The sequence below is a fragment of the Mustela lutreola genome, chromosome 18 (assembly GCF_030435805.1).
Source record: "Mustela lutreola isolate mMusLut2 chromosome 18, mMusLut2.pri, whole genome shotgun sequence".
Classification (NCBI taxonomy): Eukaryota; Metazoa; Chordata; class Mammalia; order Carnivora; family Mustelidae; genus Mustela; species Mustela lutreola.
This window is the reverse complement of record NC_081307.1, coordinates 29,466,969-29,488,640: the sequence shown is the minus strand read 5'-3', so window position 1 is coordinate 29,488,640 and position 21,672 is coordinate 29,466,969. Positions and strand designations below refer to the sequence as shown.

The window sequence follows — 21,672 nt, the reverse complement described above, 5'->3', positions numbered from 1 at the left end:
TGATTAGGATCTAAATCTGGACAGCAGTTGCATGAACCAAAAAAAAAAAAAAAAAAGAAAAGAAAAAAGAAAAAAGAAAAAAAAAGGGCTGAGACTCAAGACCTATGTAAGGAGTAGAAGCAAGAGGATATGGTGATGGACTCTCTGTTGGAGTTGAGGAAAAGGCGAAACTTTACCTTGGTCAACTATGGGAGGAAACATATGAATTGAAATACAAAGGGCAAGAGGGAGGAATGGCTTTGGGCGTGAGTGTGACATGTCATATGTTTGACTGTGGATATGTTGCATTAGAATTGCCTATGAGACAGCCACAGCAAGTGCAGGGAGTTACGCGGTAATACAATCAGAAAGGAAGAGCCAGGGGAATGCAGAGAGGAAGAGATTAATGTCAACTAATTGGTCAAGGAGGGCTTTGAGAAGAAAATGACATTAAATGCCAAAGGACAGATAAAATCTCTGCATGCAGAAATGGAGTAAAAGGACATTTGAGGTGGGCTGGGATTCAAACTATGTTTCATGTTTACTCTTTTATTGGGTATCCATCTGGATGTGTGCACAACGTGATATATTTTTATTGTAATTTTCTCTACCATGTAAAGTCTTTCTGTCGGGCAGTAGTCAGGTGAAATACTTTATATATCCGTTCTTTCGTTTAACCAACATTAAGCTAATCATATTGAACAACCGGAAGTATCTTAGAACACTAGATACAATGTAGTAAGTGCTGTCATTGTTATATTTTCTTAGTATAGTGAATTTGCAATGATCCAGTGGCATCTAGCCATGAGGGGACAGGAGACTTTCAGGACAGAAGGAGGAGGCCTCTGAGCTGGGACATGAAGGCCACAGAGGAGTGAGCGGAGGAAGGATGCCTTTCCAAGGAGAAGGAATAGCCTTTGCGAAGTGCCAGAAACCATAACCATAGTAAAAACTGCAAGGAGAGGCTCGTTCCCAAAGGATCTTATAAACCCTACCAAGAATTTGGAACTTATCTTCATGGCAGTGGGGAAGGATTTAAAATTTTTCAATCCGGAAATCAATATGGTTCTATTTCTCATTTTGAGAGATCAGACTGTTGTGGAAAGAATGTGTCGGGAGAAGCCAAGAATGGAGGCAGGTATGATCCTGTAACCAGGTGGAAAATGCGGATTTCATTAAGGAAGGCAGTGACTATATCGATGGAAGTAGCAAAGATGACCGAAGGCCGCTGGAGCCATGTGATGTGGGGGACTGGGCTGCCAGATGAGAACACAGTGGCATCCAGGTTTCATTCTTGGGCATTCGGGGTGGGGGGGGGGCGCAGAGGTTTCGCTCACTGACACAGGGAATGCAGAAGCCATAGAAGTCTCTGGAAGATGATTATTTTAGCTTTGAACATGTTCTATTTAAGATGCCCGTAGGACATCCTATTGAAGACATAAAGTGATTGGCTACGAGCCTGGCAGGAAATTGAAATCATGGAATAACATCATTTGTGAATGAGGCCTTGAGAGATGGCAATGATTGTGCAAGTCAGAGATGAAGAAAAGTGGGGGGTGGGGGCGTGGGGAGGGAGAGAGAGGAGAGATGCGGGGAGGTGGAGGGGAGGGAGTCTGGGCAGGGGGAGTGATGTGACTCGCAAGCGGTAGCAAGGGTAAAGTTATGTTTGAGAAAAATCAGGTTGCCAAGGCTCTTAGGTAAGTCCTCTTAGGTAACAGACCGAGGATTGGACTGATTCTGTAGTCAATAGGCAGCCAGTGAGGGTCTCAGCATGGGGGAGCGTTTGCAAGTAAGTCCTTAGGAAGGCTCGCCTGGAATATGATTTGGAGTGGGGACGCAGAGGCCGTATCAGAGTTATTGACACATCCTAGGACAGAGGTAATGAAATGAGACTTAGAATAAAGGAAGTCTCAGTGGAAAGGAAAAAAAAAAAAAAAAAAAAACAACCAAGGGTGTGAGAGAAGAGGAGGCACCTGTGAAAACAGGAGCATTATAGCAACTTCCGCCCGAACACGGTGAACAGGGAAAAGACATGACCTTGGTGTCCAGAGCTTTCGGAGGAAGTGGGAAAATCAGAAGGAGTCTGGTTTCAGGAAATAAGTGGTCCATACTGCAGTGAGAACTTTATGATTATGCTTTATTGCATTCAACTAGAAGAATAATAGATCAGTATATTTTATTTGTAAATTGCTTTTCTGCCCTGTTTTCCTTGACTTTATAAAACTATATTCCAGAGATTAGACCAGATGATTGTTTTTTCTTGTGCCATACACTACAAAAGGAAAAAAAAAAAAAAAGGCAGGGGAAGATGCTTAGAAATCCATGTGGAAAGAAAGTGAAGTGAGAGAACTGGGCAGTCCTTACCAAGATTGCCAGGCAGGGGGCGCCTGGGTGGCTCAGCTGGTTAAGCGGCTGCCTTCGGCTCAGGTCATGATCCCAGCATCCTGGGATCGAGTCCCACATCGGGCTCCTTGCTCCGCAGGGAGCCTGCTTCTCCCTCTGCCTCTGCCTGCCATTCTGTCTGCCTGTGCTCGCTCTCTCCCTCTCTCTCTCTGACAAATAAATAAAATCTTTAGAAAAAAAAAAAAAAATTGCCAGGCAGTCATCCCTGCGGGGCGGGACCACTAGGGAAGGTCTAAACAGCTGCAGCTACTGCACTGAAGGTCTGGGCACCCACTTTGGCAGAGATCCATCAGACGCTGGAGACAGAGAAGATGTGTGGCATTTCCGTGGGGATTGCTGGGGGCGGAAGGGGGTGGTGAGTTGTTCTACTGAGCGGGGATCTTTGAATCTACAAAAATATAATTCTGGATATATACCGAGAAGAGTCTGATGGCCGAGTCAGACACATCAAGGAGGCTAGGTGCCATTTCCACTGATGTAGCTGGCTCTTCGAGGGTGGCGGTGAGTGGGGAAATCTCTTCATGGTCCTTGAGGGTGGTCTTCGCCAGTTTCACGGTTTATAGAAGTTACGGATTTGCTCGGGAGAGTCCATTCTCCCTGTCAGGCCACCAGAGAAAGCTATTTATCTTTCTAAAGGTTATTTATTTCTTTATTTGAGAGAGAGAATGAGCAAGGGAATCAGCAGGCAGATGAAGGGGGAAGAAGGCTCCCCAGTGAGCAGGAAGCCCAATGGGGGGGCCTGATCCCGGGACTCTGAGATCATGACCTGAGCCGAAGGCAGACGCCTAACCCACTGAGCCACCCAGGCGCTGGAGAAAGCTATTTTACTTCAACTGTACGGCTTCAGACAGTCTACAAATAGTGTTTATTACATGACTTCTTCCTTTCTTCAGTATTCACAATGCAGGTGCATTTTTTTTTTCTTTAGTGACTTGATTTGCAAATTGAATATTGTTATTGTTTTCCTTTTTCATAAGAGTCTTCCAAGAAAAAAAAAATTTTTTTTAAATTCCCATTGAAAAGAAAGACAGGGGACCCCAGCCTGTGGACCTGAGTGTGACGATGCTTTTTAAGACGGGGCCATTGGAAGCTGCTTGTAATATGGAGATTAGACATTCTGTCTCCAGACTGGGAACAGGGCTGGCATCCAATGCCAGGCAACTGCTTGCCTGTCGTTCTTCCTCGGGCCAGATAAAGGCCCAGAAGGAGCAGCTGCCAGCCGGGAGGAATGTGAGAAAATAGGAAATTGATTTGAAATAGGATAGGGAAAAAGGCAGAAGAATGAATTTAAGAATTTTCAAATATTCCCCTTTTAGGCATTTGTAGTTGCTGTCTCTGCAGAGGATAGTGATCCTTAGTTAGTCTCTCACGAGGCTATAAAAGCAGCAAATTCACAGGCAGTACAGATATAAGAAAGACCTGAAGTTGGTTTATTTCTTCATAATTGGAGGAAAATTGAATATTGATTTGTATTTTACTCTTTGGAAAGTCTTCTTGATCCTTTAGAAGTAAAAAAAAAAAAAGTAGAAAATTATAAATGTTCTAATTCTAGGCTCAGGAAAAGATTTTTTTTTTCTCCAGCTAGTTACGACATTAATTAAATTTCACATTAACTAGAGGGGGCTGGGCAGTTTCGTGTTTGAATGAAGGTCACGGAGATTCTTCATTTTCTATCGAACAGATGCCTTCAGGCAAATGGTAACACTTCTTTGCTTAAGGAAGTATGAGGTGGGTGCAGGGCCATGCTAACGATTATTAGGATCAGTGGTAAATAGGAGAGAGGTCTGTTTTTTTAGCGTTATGTAAACTAGTTGCCTTGTGAGGAGGTGAGGGGTTTGAGCAATAAGCTTCAAGTTTCTCCTGGGTCCTAACATTGGGTGATGTTGTGTGATCTCTTCAAGACCGGAAACGGGTGGTGATACTAACTACACTTACAAAGATCCTCCTGCTTGTAGGACAATGAACTTGAAGTTGTCGATAGAACACAGGGGCATTAGAAGAAGGAGATCTTGCAAGATACAGAAATCTTAGCTTAAAAGAATAAACACGCATGATTGCCACTAACAATACAAAAACAAACATATAATAATATAACTCACATACACCTTGTCACCTCTCTTGGCTTCTGACAAAAAAAAAATCCTCCAGGTTCTTAGGAAAGAAAGAACCTTCCACCTCTTACATGCATTGGAATGTGGCCAGGATCACCACACAAGGGATGTTCATATGTGGAGTCAAATAAAGATGAAAACACCTGCTTTCTAAATCACATCTGCCTTAAGAAGTCAGCATTTGGAAATGACCCAGTGGGCCCTTGAACTTATTCCTCCAAAGAAATAAGCAAAAGTTTGATCTGTAAATTGATATTGAATGGACAGGCAAGGAAACAATCAGGAGAGTGGAAAGGTAGAGTGGAAACAGAAAAAAGGTTAAGAAAATGCAAGAATCCAAATATCCAATAACTGAAAACGAGGATCCTAAGACATCAAAGATGGCTTGTCCCCTTAAAGGATTCAAAAGACCTGAGCGATTTCCTTTTTGAGAGGGAAAAATTGAGGCGCAGATCAGTGAAGGCTTAGTAAGGTCACACAGTCTATCAGAACAGTCCTGTCTGGACGTCAGATTTCCTGATTCCTAGAGAATTTGTAGAGAATCCTTGAAGGGCGGGCTGTGATGTCTCCTCCCAGGTTTCAATGGACCAACTGTAGAAGCCTCTTTGTGCCATTTGGGTTCTCTCTCTGCAGCGAGCCCATTTTATTACCAGTTTCCGTGGTGCCTATTCAAGTAATCTGAAGATACCTGCTTATCTGAATTACAGCCGTGAATTTTCCTGACCCTGATTATGACACTACATGTTTTTATTAAAATTGCTAGAAATAATCACCAAGCAATAGAATAAGCTTTTTATGGAATAAATGCCGCAGTATAATTTAGCACCTCTCTCCCTAATCATAAATTCCTGTTAATCACAACGTAATCTAACTGTTCTTTGCCAGTCAGAAAATTCCTCATTCTAACCATCTTTCTGAAACCCTGCCAGAAACTCCTTGATGGTAAATTTCATCCCACATCCATACTAGAATACAAACAAAAAAAAGATACAGTTAATCAACAGAGACTTGTACCTAACTAGGAGGGCCTTTCTGCTTACCAGCTGCTTCTCTCCTCTGCACTAGAGCTGAAACTCGAGCTGAAGTGACACAGTGATATATTGATCTAATGAGTAATATTATGAAATTAATTCTAAAAGACTCTAACTTGTTCTGCCTTAATCTTTAGAATTCATTTGAATGATCACATTGTACAGACCTTTTGTTGAAAGTCTTGCAAAGGCCGTTGGCCAGAAATAACATAGAGCTCTTTGTATTTTCACGGTAGTTTCTGTGTCAAAATCAAATTGCCCCCGAGGAGGGTGGGCACTCAAATGCCTGTATAGTCTCCTGCTGATATCTTCACCTGGACACTTGCCTTAGAGATCAGGATCTCTTGACTTGTGCATTTACCTTGCTCAGCATTGGCTGAAGAGATGTCCTTATTTTACTTATCAGCTACTCTAGACCTCTGGAAAGACCTCGTTTCTTTTACACCAGTCTTCTAAAGAAAGAAACAGTCCCTGAAACTCGCTGTCACTCAGAAGCTGACAGCTCCAAGAGGAGGAACACTCCGATTCAGGCTGTTTTTTACTTCATACTCCCTCCCACTTTTTTAGAAAACTCAGTTCTGCCCCATGGGTATCTTTGCATGATTCCTCTTATGCTGCCCAAGCTCTCCCTCCCTTCCACGAGACGGGAGAAGCACGTTGGCTTTTTACAGACCGAGAGAGACCTCAGGTAGAAATTTGCCTTAAAAGTACCAGTATATTTTTCCCTACAGAGTATTTTAAGTAATGGAAATACAGTTTTCTACACTAGGTTTAAACTCCTCTTGCCCCAGGGAGGATTAAAGAAGGCATCTCCTGTGCAAACACCTAAGGTGTTCCAGGCACATAATAGGCATTCAATAAATGTAAGTCAAGTTCACATCTAAGAATTTTGAAGAAAAACTCTCGTTTGCAGACAAGCTGTCTCCGTTTCCCCACCATCTTGCTTTTAAATCTGACTTTCACCCCATTACTCTACTAGACAGTCTTTCCCCTTTAGGCCACAAATTGCTGCTTCCTGCCAAATTTAGGCGTAAGTATTAATCTGTGACTTGGGGCTTTGTTAACCATCGCCCTCCTCGGTGTCTGCCTGGAGTCTCGAAGCCTCTCTTCTGGGGTTTCTTTGTTGTGCTACACTCTTGACTCTCTCCGATTTCCTAGACCTTGCCTTCTGTCACCCTCCGTGCCCCCTGGATGGAGGCGACGCCCATGATTGCATTCACTCAGCACCTGGCATCACATCTATTTCCAGAAATATCAGGGTGACGGAATGGCTTAGTAAATGCACATTGCAGAGCTAATTCCCTTCTCTCCAACCTCTGAACCCCTTGCTGGCATATCTAAAGAGGGATATCCAGTGCAATGCTTGCGTCACCCTCTTTCCCTGCTTTCTGGATCCTTGGCCTTGATCTGCAAATCTTGAGCCTGATAACCCAGTCAACGTGGTTTTCAGCAGCTCCCCTCCCCCCCCCACACACATCCTGTGAAGGAGGTTCAGAGAACAGCTTGTAAGATGCTGGAAGAGATGAACATTCAGCCCATGAGGAACTGGTAAAATAAAGTCAAATAAAAATAAGCAAGATTATTTAGCCTGACAATGTGTATCTTAAGGGGAAACTTGAGAACAGTCAACGTCAAGAATATGAAGGCCACTTATGGAGAAAATGGCAGGTCATGATCCTAGAGTCCCGGGATCGAGTCCCGCATCGGGCTCCCTGCTCGGCAGCGAGTCTGCTTCTCCCTCTGACCCTCCCACTTCTCATGCTCTCTCTCATTTTCTCTCTCACACACATAAATAAATAAAATCTTCAAAAAAAAAAAAAAAAAGAAAGAAAGAAAAAGAAAATGGTGACCAGTTCTTCCTTGTTTCTACTGAAGACTGAGCAAGAACATTTGGGCATAAACAGTGGCTTTAGAGATTTAGAGACTCTCAAAGTAGAATTCGCTCCTGGTAAACAATGTGAAATGTTTTAATGTATCACTTGAAATGGACCTGGCAGGGCAGGGGTTAAAAACAACTACAACAACAAATGGGTTCTTCTGTGTCCGGGGATCCAGAAGGGTACAACCGAGTTAGATCACATACGAAGTGTGTGTCCAGTTTTATAATTCCATGATCTTATAATGAAAAAGTGAACATTTATAGTTTTGAAAGATAGTGATCTCAAACTATCTGTGGTGCTAGGAGCCTCAAAATGTGGGTTAGGTTAGGTTGCCTTGGGTTAAGGGTGTGTGTGTGAGAGAGAGAGACAGAGACAGAAAACCAAATAATTACAGAACAGTGTGATAAATACAGATGATACAGATGGTTTTCTGTAGCAAGCAGTTTCTTCAATCGGGGCTGTTTGTTTCTCACGATCTCTCCATCTACCTGTCCCTCACCCAGTATTTCTTTAATGTCTCTAGTACACGACACTATGCTAAGTGCTGGGGAATCAGCAGAGAAGTGGTTCCTGCCCTCCTGTGTTTATGGTCTGGAGGGAGTTACAGACAAGTGGACAGGCAGCAGAATATAGTATGATGAAAAGGATATTTACAGAGTTCAATGGGAACTCAAAGGGGGGACTCTTAAATTCTTAGTGGATCAGCAAAAGACTAACTGGAAGAACTGCCTCCCAAACCAAGTCATGAACAAGCAGACATTGGCCAGGTGAAAACAGAAGGATCAGGCATATACCTCCATCCAAAATGACAATAAAAACATGTGCTTAGACATGATTTATGTTCACAAAATAGAAAAAAAATCATGAAAGATGTGTTGCGTGTGACTATGTCATGAACCCTCTGAAAATAATACATTATTATCTAGATTCGTATGTCAATAAAGACTTGTTAAATAGGCTACCTGCAAAAATGATCTTAATACTTATGGGTTTATGTGATAATTTTCAAGAATGACTATAGAAGTTCGTTTGATTCTATGCTCTGTCCACTGCGTAAAGGATTTGACCAGTGATTAGCTACTCTCTTCTATAGATAATTACACACCTAAAAACATCAATGAATACCTAATTCTTGGTGTCTGAACAAAGAAGACAAAGTATTTATAGTAAGATATTTAATCTCAAAGATATATTGCCTAGCTTTTTAACGTTCAACGGAGAATGTGTTTTGAGAACTAACACTACAATGTGCTTTGGGGTTGGGTAAATGGCATGATGGGTGGAAACAGAGATCAGGTTGACAAAATGACTGCAATTAAAATAATTCTATCATTTTTCTTTATCACCTTTCCGTTTCTTAACACGTGGTCTATCAAAGAATACATTCCAAGAACCCTCTACCCCACAGGTATTCTCATTTTCAAAACATAAAAATAAGTTGAACCCAGTAAATTGCCAAGCATGGACAAATACTGCCATCCCTGGGTGGGCCTGGGAATTAGTCTAGCTTCTTGCAGCCTTGGGATCCAACCAGCCAACTCTACCTCGGCCTCTCCTGGGCTTCCCCAGTCATGGCGGTTTATACATGGAACTAGGGTTCTACACACTACTCCATACAGACTCCCTCCTAACATTGCCTTTGGACATTTGGTGGCTTGACTTGGGTCCTTGGCTCTTGCTGTATGCCCAGTCCCTGGCATATGTACCCCCCGCTAACTCTTGCTGACCATCTGGATTTCTCTCGAAGCCCTGCCCTCTTGCCCCCTGTCTCGCTCTCACCACTAGAGAGGAATGATCTCCCTTCCTCGCCCCCTTCCTTCCCACTTGGATACTTGCCAGCACAGAGCTGAAGCTCACTAAGCCTTTTGGATACAGTGCATTGCTTGATTGCCCCCTGCAAGGAGTCCAGACCTCATCACACACTCCCACACCTTGCTTCCTCCTCCCTCCCTGCCTGCCCAGGCTGTGGAGGACCCAGCATGCTCCTGCCCAAGGTCACCTGAATTAGGACAAAAATAAGAACCAGTTCTTTTGTCACACAGCAAACATGATTGGAGATCTAAAGAAAGAGTCTCAGGTCTTCACATAGTATCAGATTTCAGAAGGCACTTGTGTTTTGGGTGACATAACATTTTTACAAATAAAGCAGAAAACTTACCTGATAGAAAGATTTGGGATGTGGGTCATTGCACATAGTTGTGAACTCGAAAGCTATATTGTGGGTGGATTTTTCTGTAGGTTAAATCAAAGAATCACCTACTATTATACCATCCTTTTAGACTTACTGTAAACATCTGTGAAAATTATGAATTGGACTTTAGGATGAGCCTTTTCCTCAAGCCTTTATTTTGGTTCCAGTGTAAATGATAATTGAACTTCATTGGGAAAAGGACCCAGAAATATGATTTTAAATACAGTTTTATGTCATCTTCTAACAGAGTCCACATAGCTGTTAGAGACTTTCTTGCTCCTGACAAAATAACACTTTGGGAAAAAGAAGATGAAATCTAAAATTCAATTCACAGCATGTATCAAAGTAATTATACAATTATTATGTACCAATTGATGTCAGTGCGCTGTAATTTTGATGACATAAACAGTGTCTTTGACATACTTGTGTATTTAAAAAAAGAACAAAACTGTTTACAAATAAATGTGTAATTTTTAACAAGGTCCATCTAGACAAACTAAATTCTAGAGTGACAGGTACATATTGACCTATGCCAATTCCTCAATCAGGAATAGTTATTAACTGTTTTATTCCTGTATAAGCTTCCAACTTGCAGAGAATACTGGTCTGTATACTACTAGTAACCTTAACTATTAAGCTTAACTTCAAAACACAGGGAAAACCGTGTCTCTTCCTTTTTCCTCCTCCCAAATCCGCAAATAATCGGTTTTAGAATTGAATATCATGTTTCCAAATCCTTGGTGTGGCTTATCCTGACACGTTTGATTTCGAAAGTGATCTACACGCCTAATACCAGTTTTAACTACTAAATACTAGGTATTTAGTCAAATGGCTTAAGCATCAAGCTCAGGACACCTGGGGCTGAATTTAAGCTATGGTATTCTCTAACTATTGGACCATTATTAACCTTAGGTCCAGTTTCCTCATCTGTAAAATGGGATAACAATATTACTTTTTCATATGGGCTTGCTTAGAGAAATAAAAATGTGTTAAATGCTAAATATAGTGACACTCAAATAAAGTGCTCTGTATTAGTGGTTATCATAGTCATATGTTCAGTAGAGCGAAAAGTGTTAGATTTTGATTTTGTACTAGCATCTCTAACAGTATGGATTCGGTACTTGATCATCAGCAGGAAAGGTAATGATCCTAGTTTTGGTTAAACCGAATTTTTGTTCCCCACGGTTTTTGGCTTAAGTAGAGAGAGGTCAGAAGAATTCTTAATATTAAAGCTAAGTTGGTGCCAGTCTGAAGTAACAGCTCATTCATGGACTTTTTTTTTTCTTTAATACAATTTGCTTTGATTTGGTTTGGTTCATGCATTTTTAAAAATCTTCCTTGTGGTGTGCAGTCATTAGGCTTTTATGCCTAAAGAAGTGAATTCAGTTATAAGTAAAATTCATTTAATAGCGCAAGTATGATTTCATGTGGTTATTTATTCACAACACAAAATAGCCACATAATTCAACATATTTAATAGCGTCTGCTCATGAAACTGTAGGGAATTCTGCAAATCTTAGACAAGAAATGCTTAACCTATAAAAGGCAGTATCCATAATGCTCATTATTCCTGATATCATCAATATGGCAAACTGTAGTAGATGAAAGTAGAAATTTAATGTGTGCCTTATTATATGTCTCTATAGAACTCTTCAGTAGACTCCTTTATTTACAAGAGGGCAGTGATTTACTGTATGGATAGGGGTGGCCACAAAACTTTGTGTCTTTTCTTGGGAAGATATATGTGGAAGCCAGCCTTCACTTTTCAGCGATAAAAACTGTTTAAAACCATATCTCTTCCTCTTCTTCTCTGTGAGCTCCTACTGCTGCTCAGCTGCGTTCAGAGTAAGCCCTTGATTATTCTCAAGGGATACTGTCTTTGTGCAATTTGGAAATAATTAGTTTTTGTATTCAGAAAAGGTAGAAGTAGATGTGTATGTAGAATATTCCAATGTAGTCCAATATAAAAATTTACCTAACCTGTATCTGATATGTATAAATGGGCATTGCTTAATTAGCATTTTAAATTGGAATTTTAATAAATGCTATCAATCAGTGACCAATTTACATAGCATTTATCTGGGGAAATGAGTATGCCAAGTATTAGTCTTCTTGAGATTCATCTTGACCCAAACAGTGATTTAAGATTTTAAAACCTTCCTTTCTTCCCATTAGAGTGTTCGCCCTTCTGTCCTCTAATGTTCTAATTCAAACCCACATCTGCTAATGTGCATCATAGAAAATCCAGACGTACATTCCTGAAACATGGACAAGACCTGCAGATACTAAAAAATTCCAACTGTGCGATGTTTTACCTATTTCATTCTTCTAAGAGTCCAACGGAACAATACCTTCTCCATATTCCAACTTAAATAGTGTTTATTTGCAATTATTTAAGGCACCCCCTCCACCTGAAGAGTCACACACATCACAGTGATCTGTAGGCGATCACGTTCAAAATATTAAGACTTAAGGAGATATTTGCTTAAGAGCTTAGAAGTCTTTTTGGTGCCCCACAAAATATCTATTGTTCTATTTTTTGACCCAATTTTACTAAAGAGAGTTCCAAAACCCTGAAATAACTTGGAAATTAAGACTGTGTCAGATAAATGTTTAAAGAATTTCTGGGAGATCTTACTAATGTCCTAATTAAAGGGTGAACATATTGACCATTCAGGGAAGAACACACATGATGGTTGTCATAATCATGTTGTAACAGAATGCTTGTGAGTCAGGATTTTCGAGAAGCCATTATTACTGAGAGGAGAGAACACTACAGGGTACAGACTTTACTTCAACGTGGAGTAACACCAGACATTTCCATGTATGATGATGGATGTGTTTGACGGTAATGAAAACAGAGAAGGAAAAGTATCCAAGAGGCAGATGAGCTGTATTCACATTACTGTATGTAGCGTTAGATGTGAAGAGTGACAAAAGTCAAGGTAGGAGGAGAATGCTAAAGAAGAAAAAGAAATTACGGTTTTTCAATCACGGATTGAGGTAAGAATACATTCATTATTGGAACTTATTGATTAATGGAGAACGCTAATGATTTCTTAAAGTATTAATTTTTCAGTTTAAGTCCGTATTTAGAAGACGGTTGGTTCCCTGCGATGACAGCTAATAAAAGAAAGGTGTGCTGATTGATAGGAATATTGTAATGCCAAGTGCTGCTTGTTTTCTTTGTTTCTTTATTTATGAAAATACTTTGAGGGGCCAGGAGGGATTGGAAGAAAGCACGCCGAACCCCAAAACTCAGGAACACACAGTCGTTCAAGTCTCAGTTTAATGGAGGAAGAAGCTGAGGGGGATGGAATGTTCTAGAAAAAAAAAAATTAAAAGAAGGAGGGACGTGGGACTGGAGGCAATGCAAAAATAATGATAAAAGTGGATCTGGAGGGGGAGGGGGAAAGACCATTTTTAAATAAAAACGTGTGGAAGTGCTGCAATCCTGAAGTAGCTTCCATGCCCAAGTAAAGCGAGTTAGAGCACCCCATGAGCTGTTCCAGGTCGGGGTTGCCCAGCCCAGGCACATCCTCTAGAGTTGGCTGCGGCGCCCGGAGCACACGCCTGCAGCCCCGGGGACCTCCTTCCCGCCCCGGAGCGCCGGCCTGGCTCTCTCCGCGGCGTCCGCGGGGGTCGGCAGCTGCGGCCGGAGGAGAGGCGCGCGGCGCGGCCCCCGGCCTTCTGCGGCGGGCGAGCCCCGGGGGCCGAGCGGGTCCCCGCCGCGTCCGGCCGCGGCGCCCGGGCGAGCCGCCTTCAGGCCCGGCTCCCCGAGCCCTCCCGCCGCCGAGGCACCCACCTCTGCCACGCGGCGCGTCCTGCGAGCCCGAGCCCCGCGTCGCGCCGCGGCGGGGGCCGCGTGGCCCGCACTCCCCGGCGCGCTCCGCCCGCGGCCCGGCGGGGGCCGGCGCAGGAATGGTGGCGGCTCGGGGGTCGGGATTCATCCCCGCGCCGGGGAAGAGGCTCTTCTGTGAGCCCCGCAAAGTAGTGCTTCTGGAGAAAACCTATTCTGAAAAATCCACAGCAGCCCGAAAAGCCACTTTAGAGAACACCGGTGTTTTATGGCCTGCGAGTGTGTGCGCGTGGAATGCCTCCCAGCCGGGTCTTTAAAGCATGCCTGTGACCAGTGTTTGGTGCAGTTGCACACTCTTCGTTTGGGGCACGGCTGTTAAGATGCCCCGGCCCGCGGTGGGTGTGTGTGCGCGCGTGTGTGTGTCCGTGCGTGCGTGTCCGCGCGTGTCTGTGTGGAAGGAGGGGTGAGAAGGCGGCCCGGGCCGCCTCGAGCCGCGGCGACGGGGCGCAGGGCTGGCGGGGCTGGCGGGGCTGGCGGGGCGGCGGCGGCGGCGGCGGCGCGGCCCGGCGCGAAGGGGTTAAGCGCCGCCGCCGCCCCCTCCGCGGCCGGGTGTAAACAGAGGAGCCTCAGCCTATCATGTCTGGCTGCCGCTCGCAGCCGGAGCCCCGAGCCCGGCGCTGTAACATGATACGCTCCAGACCGAGGCAACTTGGCAGCGCCGGGCTCGGCTCCGCACGGCCACAGCGAGGGCGCGCCGCGGCAAGGTGGGTGAGCGGCGGCGGCGGCGGCCGGGGCCTGGGCGGACGGGCGGAGCGCGGCTCCCCGCGCGGTCCCTCACGCGGTCCCTCACGCGGCTCCCGGCGCGGCTCCTCGCGCGGCTCCTCGCGCGGCTCCCGGCGCGGCGGGGTCGCTCGCCCGCTCGCTCGCCCGCACCCGGGTCGGCGGCGGCGGCGGCCCCGCGTTCTCCCCGGCGGGGTCGGAATGGGAGGAGGCTCCGCGCGGGTTCGGACCGCCGCAGAGGCAACATTAGCATCAGAAATGAGGTGGCCATTTAACCCCTGCGGGACCACGGGGAAGGGGTGAGGGGAGGCGACGGCTGAACTTTCTCGGGGGCTCGTCGTCCCTCGGAGCGGCGCAGGTAGCCGCGGGGAGAATGGCGTCTTTTGTTCCCGGTATTTTTAAGGAGGCGGATTTTGGGGGGGGGGGGCGGTGGACGGTCCCGAGGCGGGAGGGCGAGCGGCTTGCGCCCTGCCTTCCGGGACCGTGGCGGCGCCTCTTGCCCGGTTCGCTGGGAGCGACTTCGGGCAGCCGCGCTGTTGGATCCTGGAGGTCTTGGCTGCGTTTTAAGGTCTGCGTGGAGCTTGAATGAACCAGCCCTCCGGTTCCATTAACTAAAATCCATCATCCTGATTGCTTAATGGGGAAAGAGGTCCAAAATAATCGCGCTAATTAAAAGAGCGGTTTCCCGCTTGCGAAATACTTAGCGGGTGATTTTTTGCCAGGAGAGGGTTGGAGGCAGCCGCGTCTCTAAAAGAAACCCAACTTTGCCGGGGTCCTTCGCGCAGGTTACTGGGGGAAAGAGTTGGGGGCGGGGGGGATGGAAAGTAAAAACCTTTTTTTTTTTTTTTTTTAACCCTGTCTGTGTGTCTTCCCATAAAATAAAACAAAGCTCTGTGGCCGCTCTCCCAAGTCCCACTGCCTCCCTTTTCGGTGCCGGCGTCTCTATCTCTGGAGTATCTCAGCAGAGATACGTACGGAATATATGTGCGCCTGTGTCACAGAGTCATTCTGTCTTCGGAAAGCCTCAAATAATCAAATGCAGTGCCGTAAGATGGTGTAGTTGAGGATTTGATCCCCTTGCACTGAAGTGGAAATACTTTCAGTAATTGAAAGCAGATTCACGTCTGGAGTTGGACAAGCCAAGGTTTTCATTTTTTAAAATAAACCTTTTGTTCTCTGGTTTTAGAGGTTTCAGAGCTTTATGCAGAGACCTCTGTGTGCTAATTGTGAAAGGAGTCCTGAAGAAAAGGACAGAAAAGATCCAGAGAAGGCATGTGAGAAATACAGCTAACTTGGGAAGCCTCCCTCTGGGGAGAACAGTTTAGTGCAGCATATACTGTCTGTTCCACACATTTAGCCCCCCCTCCCCCCCAGCGGATTCCCGAGCATTAAAATGCAACCATACTCTTCAAAACCCCCAAGCCCCAGGCAATGTCCATTTGTCTTAAGCGGTGAAAAAAACTTGTGAAATGTGGGTGTTACTCATTTTAGGCTGTGATTTACACAATTTGGTGATAAATTTAACGTCATGTATGAAATACGTTTAATTTAAAGGGATGCTGATTATATAGTAACCAAGACTCTGAAACTTTACAAATAAGATTTCAGGTTGTTAACCTGGTTTCTTTCTCATCTTTGGAGGCTGAGTGTTAAAAGCTTTAAAAAATTGGCCATTAAAGATTGAAATTAGGGTACAGTCTAGACAAAGAGGGAGTCACTTGATGTCTTGGTAGCTGTGAACACAGGCAGGAATGGTGATAGGGGAGAGTGTTACCTTCCTTCTCCAGCACAGGAAATCTAAAATGAATTGTGTGATCAGGAGGTAAAAGTTGGGAGAGTTGTACTTCTAGCAATGATAACTGAGATCAGAGAAAAATAGAAGGGAGTGTACCAAATATTTTTAATTACTAGTTTCTTGAACCTGTTGTGCTGCTTATCAATAATAGGTGAATGGACGTATTTACAGAGTGTAACATGGCAGTTCTATTTCTTAAAAAACTACTTGGTAGCTTTCTATTTTACCTTGCTTCCTTGTCTTCCTGGTAGTTGATCATTTGGGCTTGTTAAATATAAAGTGAGTAACTTGATCATAATCTGAATGATATTCTTGTTAACGATTCTCATGTACAAGTCCTCTTCCATAAAATCAGTATTTAAAACCTTCTGCGAATCTTTAAGTACCAAATAAAATCTGATTACATGTTGGCTGTGTCGCATCATGTTTCCTAGATATCAGTGGCCTAATGTGTGGCATCATAGAATTTAATTCCTCTTAAAGACTTAGAAAAATGAAAGTGACTTAATATGGAACTCCTGATTTTCAGCGGAAGATCCTTGTCTAAATACTTAAACTAATCCTCTCTGTGACTTCTATTTACTATTAGTTTTTATGTCCTTATTTTTTTCTTGGGAAAGGGGGTGCCACAGGATCTTCTGTCATCTGAAATGATACGTTCAATTAATCACGGACTCCTTTCTTTCTTAACGTAGGAAAATGGCAAAGGAGGCACTGTCTCAAATACAGTGATCTTGATAATTAATGCCATAAAATAGATTAAAATGCTGTATTCCAGGTATTCATTTCCTTAAAAGGGCCACCAGAACAGCGTTGCTAAGCACCCGTCACTACTGCAAGTAACAGAAAATGACCCAAATTAAAGAACCTGTTCTAAGCTGTATTCTTGCATTTTCTAAAGTGCATTTCAAAAGGTTTAACAAGACTCATTCAATTAGTGGAGGAAAAAAGATCTATTTTCAGCTCTGATCAGCAATTAAGAGATTGGGCTTTGGAACATCAGTCTCTTTATGTTTATAATTTATTTTGTTTTTTGGACTTTAAACAATTGTGAATAGAGCTTTTTAACCACCTTCCTAACGATCCAGATGTAAAAGCTAAAAATAGGACATTATATTTGTTTTAAATCTTTTTCTAAATGTAATTTTTATTAACTTTTCCTTGTATTAAGAAAGTTTACATTTTACGCTAATCAATTATTGCTTTACTATGTGTTTCTTATTCTCTGTACAAATATATATATGCATATGTGCCGCCTAGTTCATGGGTAGTTTAAAGTGTGTCTGAAGTCACTCTATCTTCTCCTGGATGTGAGTGCTTTCGTGCCAACCTCTTGAGAAGTAGGATATTCTTCCTTAAGGCTGTTTGGATGTTGGGAATTTGGTTCCATGAAGGAGATCCAGTGATAGGTCCAAGTCAAAAAGGAAGTGATTACAGCTGGTAGTTTGTTGACCATCATGTAAGCTGTACCCTTCTGGGTTAGATCAGAACTTCTGCATGGTTTTGGCTAAAAACCCAAGTCACAGCTGTGAGTGTTTAAAGAGTTAGACCTTGCCGTGGCCTGAGTTTTAGCTATTCCAAGAGCAGCCACAAGTAAACGTGGTGGAACTTGTAGGTAGAGAGAGAGGGAAGGGAAGGCTGGAAAGCTAGAGGAAAAAGACCGAAGAGCAAGCGGGTTAAGGTTCCCACAGTTTTAGATGAGGGTCACTTAGCACGACTTTGCAGTGTCACATTGATTTGAAAGAGTCTCAGCATATAAATATAGATGTTAAGTTATCAATCCTAAGTGCTGTTTTGGCTATAATCATATTGAAGCGATTCTGTATCCTCAAGTAGTGAATATTTTAAAGCCAAAATAACACTTCTTTCTTTAAATAAGGTGTTTTCCATTAGACTTTCTATCAGATTGTTTGGCATTGCAGAGTTCTCTAGTACTAAATAATACAGAATAAATGAAAATTATATGCCTCTGATAATAGTTTGTCTTAAATAAAAAGTTATTGTAATACTCAATTATGTCTAAGGCCTTTAAACCTGTGTGAGTTTAGGTATTGGGAATGTATTGTCAAAAAAAGTTTTCCCCGGAGAAAGTAATAATTTGATGTGTACCAGTTATTTGATTATATATGTTTTTAGCAGATTTATTTAGCAATATATTTTAATATCTAAGAAACCAGTTGTCTTGAAATGTGTATGTTGATTTTAGTTATAAACCTACCCGTTCCATTACAAATCCGGTGTGTTTAAGTTTTGAAATATCTACTCTTAATTTTTACTACGGTAGGGTGAGAGTAACTACCTCTTTGGTATCCCAGGAATAATTGATAGTGTGCGTATTCCTGATAATGAATTCATTTCACAAGGGAAGAATAAAAATTGAAAAGTACACAGATATTTGAGCGTACATCACATCTAAATAATAATAAGATTTGGGAAACCACGTACTACAGTATTTAAAAGAGAAAGAGTTTCTCTCTTCAGAGTTATTTCCCTCTCGTAACATTAAATACTGTTTCCCGTAAACATCTTGTTTTGTACATTTCCAAGGCAGAATGGATTCGAGAGCCTACCAAAATGACTAATATAGAACTAATATGGAGAAACAATTCAGGTTTTTAAATATATATATATATATATATATATATATATATACACACACACATATATATATACACACATACATATATCTATGCCCCCAATTTTTTAAAATTAAAATGACGGGCGGGAGTTTTCATGCATTATTTTCATGTTAGTTTCTTCACGGTACCTTTTCTCCATAGTCTTCCAACTCTTTCTGGCAGTAAGAGAGAGGGGGGCGACCTGCTGTCTAGAGACCTGTAAAATGTAGCCTGGAACTCTTTTCATGCATTTTCTTTTAAGGAAAACAATTACCGTATATAACAAATTTAACATTGTTAACCTTTTATAATTATTTAACCATTATTTCATTTTACCTCCTGCTTAAAAGTTGTGCATTAGTGGAAGAGACACCTGGCTGTGCTCTTAAAAGTTTATTTGTCTTTCAATTCCTGTGATAGTAGGGGGTAGTACATCTCCTTAATTATCTTTGTTCAGGGAAATGCTGAAAGGCCAGGGTAGTTAAACAGGGCCATTTGGATTTGTGAGGTCGAAGTCAGATGCAAGGAAAGTGGTTAAATGCATTATCATCTTATTGAGCCCATCATCAGTAAAGTGACCTTGATGGAGGTGGAAAAAGCCATTTGGCTACTTTATGACAACCACCCCGCTTGTTTTATCACTGACAGATTGTTTGATACTGTGTTATCATATTTCCTTTTTTTTTTTTTTCTGTTTTCAAATATTATTGCCTGCAATTCTGAATCAGCAGCGTGAAGGTGAACATTAAAATTAGTTTCTTTTTCGTGACAGGAGATTTTCCATCTGAAGTTTGTTTCATACCTGCATATACCTAAAGATTCCTTTATTAAAAATTAAGGTGATCAGGCTGACTGACCATTCTGTATTTGCTTTTAAGGATCTTTTAATCCTGATGATTAGTCTCTTTGCAAAGAAGCTGCTATCCTGCTACTTTTGAAACTGTTTTTAAGCTATTAAGAGGGGAGAATTGCCGGCCTCAATTTTAGCATTGGGAATAATGTTTGTTTTAACAAGCGCCTAAGTATGTTTACTTGAAGGTTATTCAACTTTTAATAGTTCTGTTGCTTGCTGTCTAGAGTCATCACTTTACTTAAAAAGTTAAAACCAAAAGATTTATAGTTTATATTTCTGAACTTCATGGTCAATACGTCCCTTGTGACGTATTTTATTTCAACTCCATTAAAATGAAATTCTTGCTTCGATATTTGAACAAGTATTGTCCAATAATAGGAAGAGTTTTATTAAACACAGTACAAGATCTAACCTTTTAGGAAACCCCAGTTAGGGCAGTTAAGTGCTACATATACGATTTTTGTTTTCCTAGGCGAGGCTGTCAAACTTTACTGACTGGAGTTTAGCTTGGGCTTTACTTTTTACTGACTTCTCTTTTCTTATATTTAATCAGAATGAAGTATAGATCTTATCGTAAGAAAGAAAAAAAAATTGGCCCGTTGTCAAAATGCCTAAAATACTATTTCAGACCTTATCAGGGATATCGCCTTATCATCTTGCTATGAATTATGTAACAGTAAAATCTAAGGAACTCAGAATCGCCTGAAAGAGTTATGACAGGAGAGTCAGGTTTTGTGGACTGCCAGGGATTTAGTACTTTAAGGACTTTAAAAACAAACATACAGAATCGAAATACGTTTGAAAGGAATTACAAACTCCCCCCTCGCCCCTGACTCTTCCCACTGTTGGGGCAGAAGTTCAGGCTCTTTTCCTCTGGTCCTTACATTCTTCGGTTAGCCCTAAACCTGGTCTGCCCACCTCTGTGTCTTCTTTTATCCAGCTTCCAAACTGTCATTGTAGTCACAGCTCTGACCATCGCGCCGCCCTGTGTCACGTCTTCATTTTTCAGGTCAAGTCCAAATTCTTTCGTCTGTTTCATCAGAGTTTTCACAATCCCACCCCTTCCTCCATGTCTCCTGTGGGTTCACACCTCTCCACCCATGCTTCAACATGTCCCCTTCGCCCGTGCTGCTTAGCCCCTTTCTGACCCTGTCACAGATCTTTCGAGAGTCAACTTCTGTGGCATCTTGTGTCTGAAGCCTTGACCGACTGCATCCAGCAGAGCTGGCTTCTAAAACTTCCGTGGCCCCCGGTGCACGTTTCTGTACCCCGCTTCACACACTGCACTGTCATCATTTGTTTAGGGTTCATTCTCCCGGACCAGGGGGACAAGATCTTTCAGGTCACAGCCGTGTCTTGTTCATCTTCGCATGCCAGCACTAACCGCAGTGCCGAGAAGACAGGAGTCATCCAACAAGGGTTGGCTGACTACGTGTAGAACAAAATATATTCATTATAATTTAACTTCTCGGTAACGTAAGCTCCTCATCACGAACATCAGTTCTATTGTTCCAGGTCCCAGTACAGTAATTTACCCGGGAGCTGGTGAGGGCTAAGTATTCCCAGTCTAAGACACCAGATAACGATGCTTAATATTATTAGCTTTATGTATCATCCTGGAGCCCTTACTATGCACAGCGTTTTAGCCGTATCAGTTCATTTTACTCTCACAACCTCCCTTTTAGAAGGGGTTTCTCCCTCTTACGGGAAAATTGTTACCTAAGAGAGGTTACGTTAATTCAAGGTTATACAGGTCTCAAATGGCAAAACAGTGATGAACGGGGTACTGTGTGATTCCAGACCTGGTCCAGATATCACCTTCCTTCTTGTAAGAATTGTAAATTCCACGTGCAGCTCCAAGACAGGTGTAATTTTTAAGATAGGTTTTCCATTTTTCTCTCTTGTCACGCCGCCTTTCACTTCTCATTACCCTGTCATTAAACAGCCAAGGTTATTTTGTTGTTACTGTAATTTTTGCATAAAGTAGGAAGAGGAAGCTTGTGAGCAAAGACTATTCTCAGAGCTGCTTTTATTAGCATTATTAGTTTTGGCTTCTCGGAAAAGCTTTTTTGGCTTAATACATTCATTTCTTTGCATTTATGATCAGGTGAGATTTGGGGGTAACAGGGTTCCAATAGGCGTCAGGTGTTTAGGCAAAGCAAAATGTTAATTTCCACAATCAAGGAGTTTTAAAAGGAGCCAATAGTTCATTGAATCATAACACTAAATTTA

General features: G+C 42.5%; 1 protein-coding gene across 7 annotated transcripts in view; it reads left to right on the top strand.

Moving 5' to 3' along the window:
* TENM3 (teneurin transmembrane protein 3) overlaps positions 1-21,672 on the top strand; it is a 437,342-nt gene that overhangs the window by 88,531 nt on the left and 327,139 nt on the right. Inside the window, exon 1 of one of the 7 annotated variants that reach the window (XM_059156027.1) lies at positions 14,041-14,158. The exons of the other annotated variants lie outside the window; for them this stretch is intronic. The gene's annotated coding sequence lies outside the window, so the exon portion shown is untranslated. Of the gene's footprint in view, positions 1-14,040; positions 14,159-21,672 lie in introns of those variants that run through there. 7 annotated transcript variants of the gene reach the window in all.